A 9126-nucleotide genomic window follows, 5' to 3' on the forward strand; every position below is an offset into this window, starting at 1 on the left:
AGTTTGACGGCGGAAAAAAGGGTCCGTGCGCCGGGTGCGTGGTTCTAAAGGGTTGTACTTAGTGTCTTCATTAATCAGAGGTGTGTTTTGGGTGTAACATACAATCAACCAATCAGAGATCATCTCCCATTCCCTTTAAAAGCTAGGCGCGTTTGGACCTTGGCGCATTGCTACTATGATGGAGGATTTGCACCGTAATAATTTTTATTTGTAATCTTCTGCATGTGTGTGTGCTGCTGTGCGTTCCTGTGTGTGTGTAACAAGCATAGTGTGCGCGCGCTGTGCATAATCCTAGGCGCATTTTACTAATGCTCTGTTAAAATAACAATGAAATGCTGCGCTATTGACTTTAGAGCCGCTGCCTCAAGATAGCAATATGCCCAGAATGCACCTGAACACACCTAAACTAACTAAACTAGTAAAGACACTTGCGTCGGGCTTTGCGCTGCGCCGGGTGCAAGATAGGGCCCGAAGACTGCAAAGCTCCGAATAAGGAGGCAGGTTAGGGTGGTGATTGAATCAAACAAACACAGGACTTTCACAGGAGGAGACCGAGATTTGTGTCCTGTTTAAAAGCTGAGTTTTTAAACTTTATGGAGCAAACGGAGCTCCGGAAAACCCTCTTGGGGCCATCTTTCCTGCCATCTCTAGGGCCGCTAGTTTATGAAACTTTCTGTGGGTTGTATAGAGCAGGGGTTCTCAACTGATCTCACCCTGTGACCCACATTTTCCCATGGTCATTGCGACCCACTTTTACAGAATTCAAACTGAGCAAATGTCATGCTCTCATGTGCAAGCACTTACATTACAGATCACACACTGGGGTTTCTGTCCCTTTTTATCCTCAATGTACGAAAATCCACATTTTAACTACTCAGGGTCATATTTGCGCTTTGCCATCTTTCCTCCGAACATCAACACAAACTATATATATAAAGTCCAAATTTCAGATGCACAGTTAATATTATTTATTTATTTATTGACCAGCTGTCCGCGACCCACCCAGAACGGGTCCAGGACCTACTGTTGGATCCCGACCCACCGGTTGAGAATCACTGGTATAGAGGGTCGGAATAAACAACCTATATCGCCGTATGGTTTGGAGAACTTGTTGGTTGATTCAGATGAGATCAATGGAAGAAACAACATTAACAACTTAACACACACTTAACTACTTAAACTAATAGTTTAGGTATAGTCTGGCCACCGACAATGGTGGAATGTAACTAAGTACATTAACCTGAGCACACATTTGAGGTATGTAACTTTATTCTTGTACTCCACTACATCTCAAAGGGTACATTTTGTACTTTTTACTCCAATACATTTGTCTGACAGCTTTAGTTTTGTATATGAAGGAATGAGCACATCCTTAAACATCTACAGCAGCAAAACTAATGCAGCAGGAATAATACAGAAACATCAGATAGAAGAGAAGAACTGCAGTAAAGGATCTGAATACTTCCTCCACTTCTCCCTCTTGGCGACGGGCCACTGAGAACTGCAACGTCACATTTACTGAATTGAAAGTGAAAGTTTGTCTGAGCGACAGCACAGCTGCAGTCGAGACAACTCTCTCTGTTTCTCTCTAAAGAAACATTCAACTGAATCCAGCAGCTTTTTCTCAAAGTTAAAACCAGAATCCAGAACAAAGTAACAGCAGATAAAGTAGGCCTGCTAAAAGCTAACTAGCCTAGCTTAGCTTCCCTTTGAGTTGTCCAGAGCAGTGTCTGATTTGATCTTTTATTGCTTATAAAGACAACATTTGACATCTTATATTAACTGTGACACTTTGGTAAGTAGCCTCGAACTTCAAACTCTTTCCTCTCAGCCTCACGGTCTCCGTAGTTCCTGCTGTCTGTCTTTGTAAGACACAACAGCTGATCATATTTTCTGTGTTCAGTCCAGAGCAGTGGCTTCCATCTTTTTTACTGCACATTTAACGGGTCTGATTCTCTGCTCTCTGTATCCTCTTCCTCCTCTTTGTTCAAGCTGACCCTTTAACACTAAGGGCCCTATTTTAACGATCCAAGCGCACGGCGTGAAGCACCTGGCGCAGGTGCGTTTAGGGTGTGTCCACATCCACTTCTGCTAGTTTGACGGTGGAAAAAAGGGTCCGTGCGCCGGGCGCATGGTTCAAAAGCATAGGCTTCGATTTCGGTGGGGACGCGTACCTACCAGATTTCGTCATGAGTCATTTTGTACCAACCAAGTTTTTTGAAAACCTCGAGCTCAATTTAGTTAAAAAAAAAAAAAAAGTCCATAACACATAATTCTTGAGCGACAGATGCCAATAAATCCACAACAATCTCTATCCCCCCCAGAGCAGACACAGCCGCTCTGCTGCTGCGCTGGCTGCACGCTTCTCTGTTCACTACGCTGCCTGTCGGGACATTCTGCTTAACGTGGAAAAAAGCTTAACGTGATTTAATGTACCTCAACAACGATCAATGATCACCAAATTCCTCATGGCCATATCTTGTAATGAACACTTAAGCCTGTCAAAAGAACTAAACCAAAATCCAACGATTAGCCTATATAAGTTATCTCACATTAGCGTTGTCTTCATTGGCGCCTATGGCGAGGAAAAAGCTTGTACCTAAACAACGGATCAATGATTACCAAATTTCTCTCTCATATTGCTCCTCATAACCACTGAAAACTGTCCCAAAAAAAATCGAACCAGAAATGTGGTGATGTTTGGTCGATGTTAAGGTACATTAAATCACGTTAAGCTTTTTCACGTTATGACTTATAAACCCCATGAGAACCGTGCGGAGTCAACCCACAGCCGCTCCGCTGCCCTGCTGAAAATGTGAAGCAGAGACGCTTAATGTCAGATAACGTCCATAATAATTGGACTTTGGGTTGCATTTTTTGACAGTTTTCAGTGGTTATGAGGAGCAATATGAGAGAGAAATTTGGTAATCATTGATCATTGTTTACGTACATTAAACCATGTTTTTATTCATTAGTAAGCTACAGGACAGCGTCTTTCAAAACATGACCTGCGCGAAAGAGAAACATTTATTAATGCGTCATTGTACCCAGTACTTCTGGAAATGTACTTCCAAATGCATCTCTGTCCCCAGCACATTTCAAACCAAACTGACGCCCATGTTCCAAAGGGTTGTATTTACTGTCTTCATTAATTATAGGTGTGTTTTTGGCATAACATGCAATAAACCAATCAGAGTGTCATCTCCCATTCCCTTTAAAAGATAGATGCGTTTGGACCTTGGCGCATTGTCATTATGATGGTGGACGGGATATGCACGGTAATATTTTATACACATTTGCATGTTTGTGTGCTGCTGCGCTTCCCTGTGTGTTTGTAACGGGCATAGTGTGGGTGCACTGTGCACGAGCCTAGGCGCATTTTACTAATTTGCTGTTAAAATAACAATGAAATGCTGCGTTATTGACTTTAGACCAGGTTTTTGTTGGTCACTGGCGCGATCACTTCCCGCTGCCTCAAGATGAACACACCTGCATTGTGTAGGTGCACAATGCAGGCGCAGGTGCATTTACTATTTAAACGACGTGGGCACTGGACGGTCTTAAAATAGCAAAGACACTTGTGTCGGGCTTTGTGCCGCGCTGCGCCGGGTGCTAGATAGATGTTATGTGGTGGCCACCATCCGGCGAGTTTTTGTGAACCTCGGCATCTCCAAGGTCTGTGCTTTGGCGCAACCAAGGTAAGCCTAACACTGTTCATCTGTACACACTGCCATGACAAGGATCTAATTTAAATAAGCAAAAGACATGTATTAACAGTTTTTTTTTTCCACGCTCTTTGTCCTCAGAGTGTCGATATGTCTGCTGCCAGCTGTCTGCTGACTGAAGATCAGTTTCTGTGCTCCATCTGTCTAGATGTGTTCACTGATCCAGTCACCGTACCATGTGGACACAACTTCTGTAAAACCTGCATCACTCAACACTGGGATAGTAATGTCCAGTGTCAGTGTCCCAACTGTAAAGAGGTGTTTGATCGAAGGCCTCAACTGCGGATCAATACTTTCATCTCTGAGATGGCTGCTCAGAACAGAAAGCCAGCAGCAAAGTGTCCAAACCAGGAGAAGTTCCCTGTGACGTCTGCACTGGAACCAAACTGAAGGCCCTGAAGTCCTGCCTGGTGTGTCTAGTCTCCTACTGTGAGACTCACCTGGAGCCTCATCTGTTCAGTCAGGCCTGAAAAGACATCAGCTGATCGAAGGCAGGATGTGTATGAAGCACGATAAACTGCTGGAGCTGTTCTGTAAGAACGACCAGATGTGTGTTTGCATGCTCTGCACTGTTTCAGACCACAAGACACATGATGTTGTTCCTCTGAAAGAAGATTATGAAGGAAAGAAGGCCGACCCGGGGAAGACAGAGGATGAAATCCAGCAGATGATCCAGAAGAGACTAAGGAAGATTCAGGAGATCAAACACTCAGTGGAGCTCAGTGAGGAAGATGCAGACAGAGAGATAGCAGGAGGTGTTCAGGTCTTCATCTCTCTGAAGGAGTCTGTTGAGAGAAGCCAGGCTGAGCTCATCGACACGATCAAAGAGAAGCAGAGAAAGACAAAGAAACAGGCTGAAGGCTTCATCAAAGAGCTGGAACAGGAAATATCAGAGCTGAAGAAGAGAAGCACTGAGGTGGAGCAGCTCTCACAGTCTGAAGACCACCTCCACCTCCTCCAGAGCTTCATGTCCCTGAACGCTGCTCCACCCATCAAGAACTGGACACAAGTCAGGATCCGTCCACCTTCATATAGGGGGATTGTGAGGAGAGCTGTGAATCAGCTGGAGGAGACGCTCAGTAAACAGATGAAGAAGCTGCTCGCGTAGGCCGAGCTGAAAAGGGTCCAGCGGTCTGCAGTGGATGTTACTCTCGATACTGATATAGCACATCCCAAACTGGTCTTATCTGATGATGGAAAACAAATTCTACATGGTGATGTAAAGAAGAATATCCCAGACAATCTGAAATGTTAAACCATGTTTTTATTCATTAGTAAGCTACAGGACAGCGTCTTTCAAAACATGACCTGCGCGAAAGAGAAACATTTATTAATGCGTCATTGTACCCAGTACTTCTGGAAATGTACTTCCAAATGCATCTCTGTCCCCAGCACATTTCAAACCAAACTGACGCCCATGTTCCAAAGGGTTGTATTTACTGTCTTCATTAATTATAGGTGTGTTTTTGGCATAACATGCAATAAACCAATCAAATAAAGAGTGTCATCTCCCATTCCCTTTAAAAGATAGATGCGTTTGGACCTTGGCGCATTGTCATTATGATGGTGGACGGGATATGCACGGTAATATTTATAGACATTTGCATGTTGCACCTGTGGGTTTGTAACGGGCATAGTGTGGGCGCACTGTGCACGAGCCTAGGCGCATTTTACTAATTTGCTGTTAAAATAACAATGAAATGCTGCGTTATTGACTTTAGACCAGGTTTTTTCAAATAGGGTGTTTTAAAGTGCCCATATTATGAAAAAAAATCACCTTTTCTGGGATTTGGGGTGTTATTTTGTGTCTCTGGTGCGCATACAAACTTGGAAAAAAAGCTGTTCAAAATCTGCACGGCTTTCTACGTCACTAGCCGAAACGAAGGGGCTAACCGTAGCATGCTAGCGCTAGCATGCTAGCTCGTTTCAATGGCAAAACACTGCTACAACACACACTAGTTCACCATAATCTACAAAAGAACTACTTCCATGTCCCTGTTCTGCAGGTATTCCACGCAAAGTTGGAAGTGTGCCCTCGTTTAGAAGAAGTCGCCCGGCTAATCCTGCCTTGTACTACTGAAGTTGGAGAAACAGCTAGCTAGCTCATGTAGTCCTTACCTAGCTTCTGAGCATGTAGTCCTTACCTAGCTTCTGAGCATGTAGTCCTTACCTAGCTTCTGAGCATGTAGTCCTTACCTAGCTTCTGAGCACGTAGTCCTTACCTAGCTACTGAGCATGTAGTCCTTACCTAGCTACTGAGCATGTAGTCCTTACCTAGCTTCTGAGCATGTAGTCCTTACCTAGCTACTGAGCGTGTAGTCCTTACCTAGCTTCTGAGCATGTAGTCCTTACCTAGCTACTGAGCATGTAGTCCTTACCTAGCTACTGATCATGTAGTCCTTACCTAGCTTCTGAGCATGTGCGACTGCCAACAAAGATGAAACAGCAGTGAGAGGTCTCACTCTGTAGCTAAAAACAGAGAGCTCAACACACAGGGTGAAAAGAGGAGCTGCAGCAATGTGCAGTACAACAAAAATATGGTGTTTTCTGAAAATTAAACCACATTAACCTATTCTGGTACAACCTCTAAATACAATTATGAACCTGAAAATGAGCAGAATATGAGCACTTTAAGGGTTTGTGATAAACTGAAGGATGAAGTGTTCCTTCATGTGTTGAAGAAATTCTTGTACTTGTTAAGCAAAATAAAAAACTGGGCTGTTTTTTTCTGACAAAAACATCCGATATAATTGGAAAACTCTGCCTGGGAACATTTTACTACACAGGGAGTACTTTTACTGTAAGTATTGTAAGGATATTTTACATACTTTTACTTAAGTAAGGGTTTGAATGCAGGCTTTAACTTGTAGTGGAGTATTTTCACAGTGTGGTATTAGTACTTTTACTTCAGTGAAGGATCTGAATACGTCTTCCACCTATACCCATGCACCGAGCTTCTTCTCACAAAACAAAGTCTAAAAATAAAGTGCTCTGGTTCAGTAAAAGCTTTTCCTAAAGGTATTGGAGATGTGAAAAATATGAAACCTCCTCACTCAAAGAGAACAGCTTTGTCTCGTTAGTCACAAACTTACAGCCTGCAGGTCTGACTTTTCTTATACAGATTTTATTTTTATCTCCTTCTTATAGACTGGAGTATTCAGATTTTTATGTCTTTCTGTAAGGCACTTTTTTGAGCTCTGTCACACAAACAAGACACTGCAACAACAGAGAAAATACAGCAGAGGATTAACATATGATCAGCAACTTTCTGATTTGTGATGTGGGTATGATGAACTTACATATTCAGACCTGCTGCTGTGTTTGTCCCTGCAGTCTCAACCCATCAGGATAACCGGTGAGTTTGTGTGCGTGTGTGTTGGTCGAGGGTGATTACTGTACCTCGCTAAGCTGATAATCCGCAGCGCGGCAGATAAACGCCTATAAATATTTACAGGACGGCAGTGTTGACACGGCCGGGCTCCACGGCTTTCCATCCCGTGTCTCTCCGAACAGAGCAAGGCGGCCTGGCTGTGGAGTAACTCTCACAAATTGAAGCTGTGTAATTCTCCAGATAAAAAATGAAATAAATGAAATAATCCAGATCATTACTGGAGGCTTTTTCAGAGAAGGTAGTGTGCATGACATATTGTCCTTCTGCTGGCTGGACGGGGTCAAAGATTCTGTTACACCTGGACAAACTAAAGTAAAAATGATTCAGAGGTTTATTTTGTCTGGCATCCTCTAATCCCACAATGCACTGCTCCCATAGCCTCCCCACCTACAGACAACCGGTGACTAGTCTATATCCACGATCTCCACTTGTGGGATTTCCACATTGCTGCCGGAAATTCCGCCGTATGTACTTGTTTTCGGCCGGATCCTCTGATCTCTGCAGGGTAAATCCAGACAGCTAGCTAGACTATCTGTCCAATCTGAGTTTTCTGTTGCACGACTAAAACAACCTTTGAACGTACACACGTTCCACCAAAACAAGTTCCTTCCTGAGGCTATTTTGCAGAGGCACCGGGGCTTCTTCTCAAGACTATTGTGATTGATTTAAAGAAATGCCAATGAACCAGAGCACTTTTGTCTCCCATCCCGTAATGCTGTGTGGACTAGTCAGACCCTCCTCCGTCACGCTGTGGAGGAAGGTCTGGCAAAGCGAGACTACCGGTGACTGACTTCTGTAACAAAGTGACAGTTAGTGCCTGTAAGTGTAAAACTACTGTATAGGTTAGACGTTCGATTCAACGTGATTCTGAGGTTCTTGCTTAACTACCTGGAGACCTGAGCAACCCTGCCTCCTAAAAATGACTTTCCCAATGCACTTGTTACATACTGAAAGTTAGAGTCTGTCCTCCCCCGAAAAATGCTCCTGTAAGTTATTCGTTCAAGTAGTAATTTTGTCTCATCTTTACATTTGTTCATCATGTTCAGCGTCACGTGCGGAACTTAGAAGTGAAGTAACGCCTGATTTAAACTCAAAGCTTGATCTTTTTATAAACTAAGTAGTTTTGGTGCCTAAACCAAACCAAACTGTGAATGTTAACGACGTACTTAAAACTGCGAGTGGGTCTACCACTGCCTTGATTGGTTAGTTTTGTTATCTTCTAAATCTTTAAAACACTAAAGTCTCACAATAACACAAACTAACCGACAGAGGCAGAGGTAGAGAAGCAACTCCCGTGTTCTGCGAGGTAAAATGACAAACCTGCGAGGTTTTTGTCAAAGGAGTCTGGTGGCTTTGAAGAGAGCAGAGATAACGGCTTCAGTTCCCCGTCGTAAAGGGCTGTCTGACAGCAAGGCAAAGCGCTGAAAATATGTGAAATATAGCGAACACTTAAACTGATATACAGTGGCTTGCAAAAATGTACACACCCATGCTAAAGTTGACTAAAAAGAGGAATAAAAAAAAACATCTTTTTGAAATTGATCTTAATGCCTTAATAAAAAAAAATAGAAAAAAATCCAACCTTTAAGGACACCAGTTTTCTTTGTGAATGAATAATGTATCGTAAATAAATAAATGTTCTTCCTTAAAATACAGGGAGCATAAGTCAGTACACCCCTATGTTAGATTCCCATAGAGGCAGGCAGACTTTTATTTTGAAAGGCCAGTTATTTCATGGATCCAGGATACTATGATCCTGATAAAGTTCCCTTGTCCCCCCCATCATCACATACCCTTCACCATACCCCCACATCATCACATACCCTTCACCATACCTAGAGATTAACATGGTTTGATTTCAGTTAGCCTAATAGCTGGTTTGATTTGCATTGAGAGATGATTTTATGGAAAGTACCCCATGCCAATCTCTAGGTATGGTGAAGGGTATGTGATGATGGGGGGGTATGGTGAAGGGTATGTGATGATGGGGGGGTATGGTGAAGGGTATGT

General features: G+C 43.1%; 1 pseudogene; it reads left to right on the plus strand.

The window, feature by feature from the left end:
- Nucleotides 1-2721: 2721 nt before the first annotated feature.
- On the plus strand, nucleotides 2722-5203 carry LOC144521461 (E3 ubiquitin/ISG15 ligase TRIM25-like; annotated as a pseudogene).
- Nucleotides 5204-9126: the final 3923 nt, after the last annotated feature.

This window comes from Sander vitreus, chromosome 8 (assembly GCF_031162955.1).
Source record: "Sander vitreus isolate 19-12246 chromosome 8, sanVit1, whole genome shotgun sequence".
In the NCBI taxonomy this organism is placed as follows: Eukaryota; Metazoa; Chordata; class Actinopteri; order Perciformes; family Percidae; genus Sander; species Sander vitreus.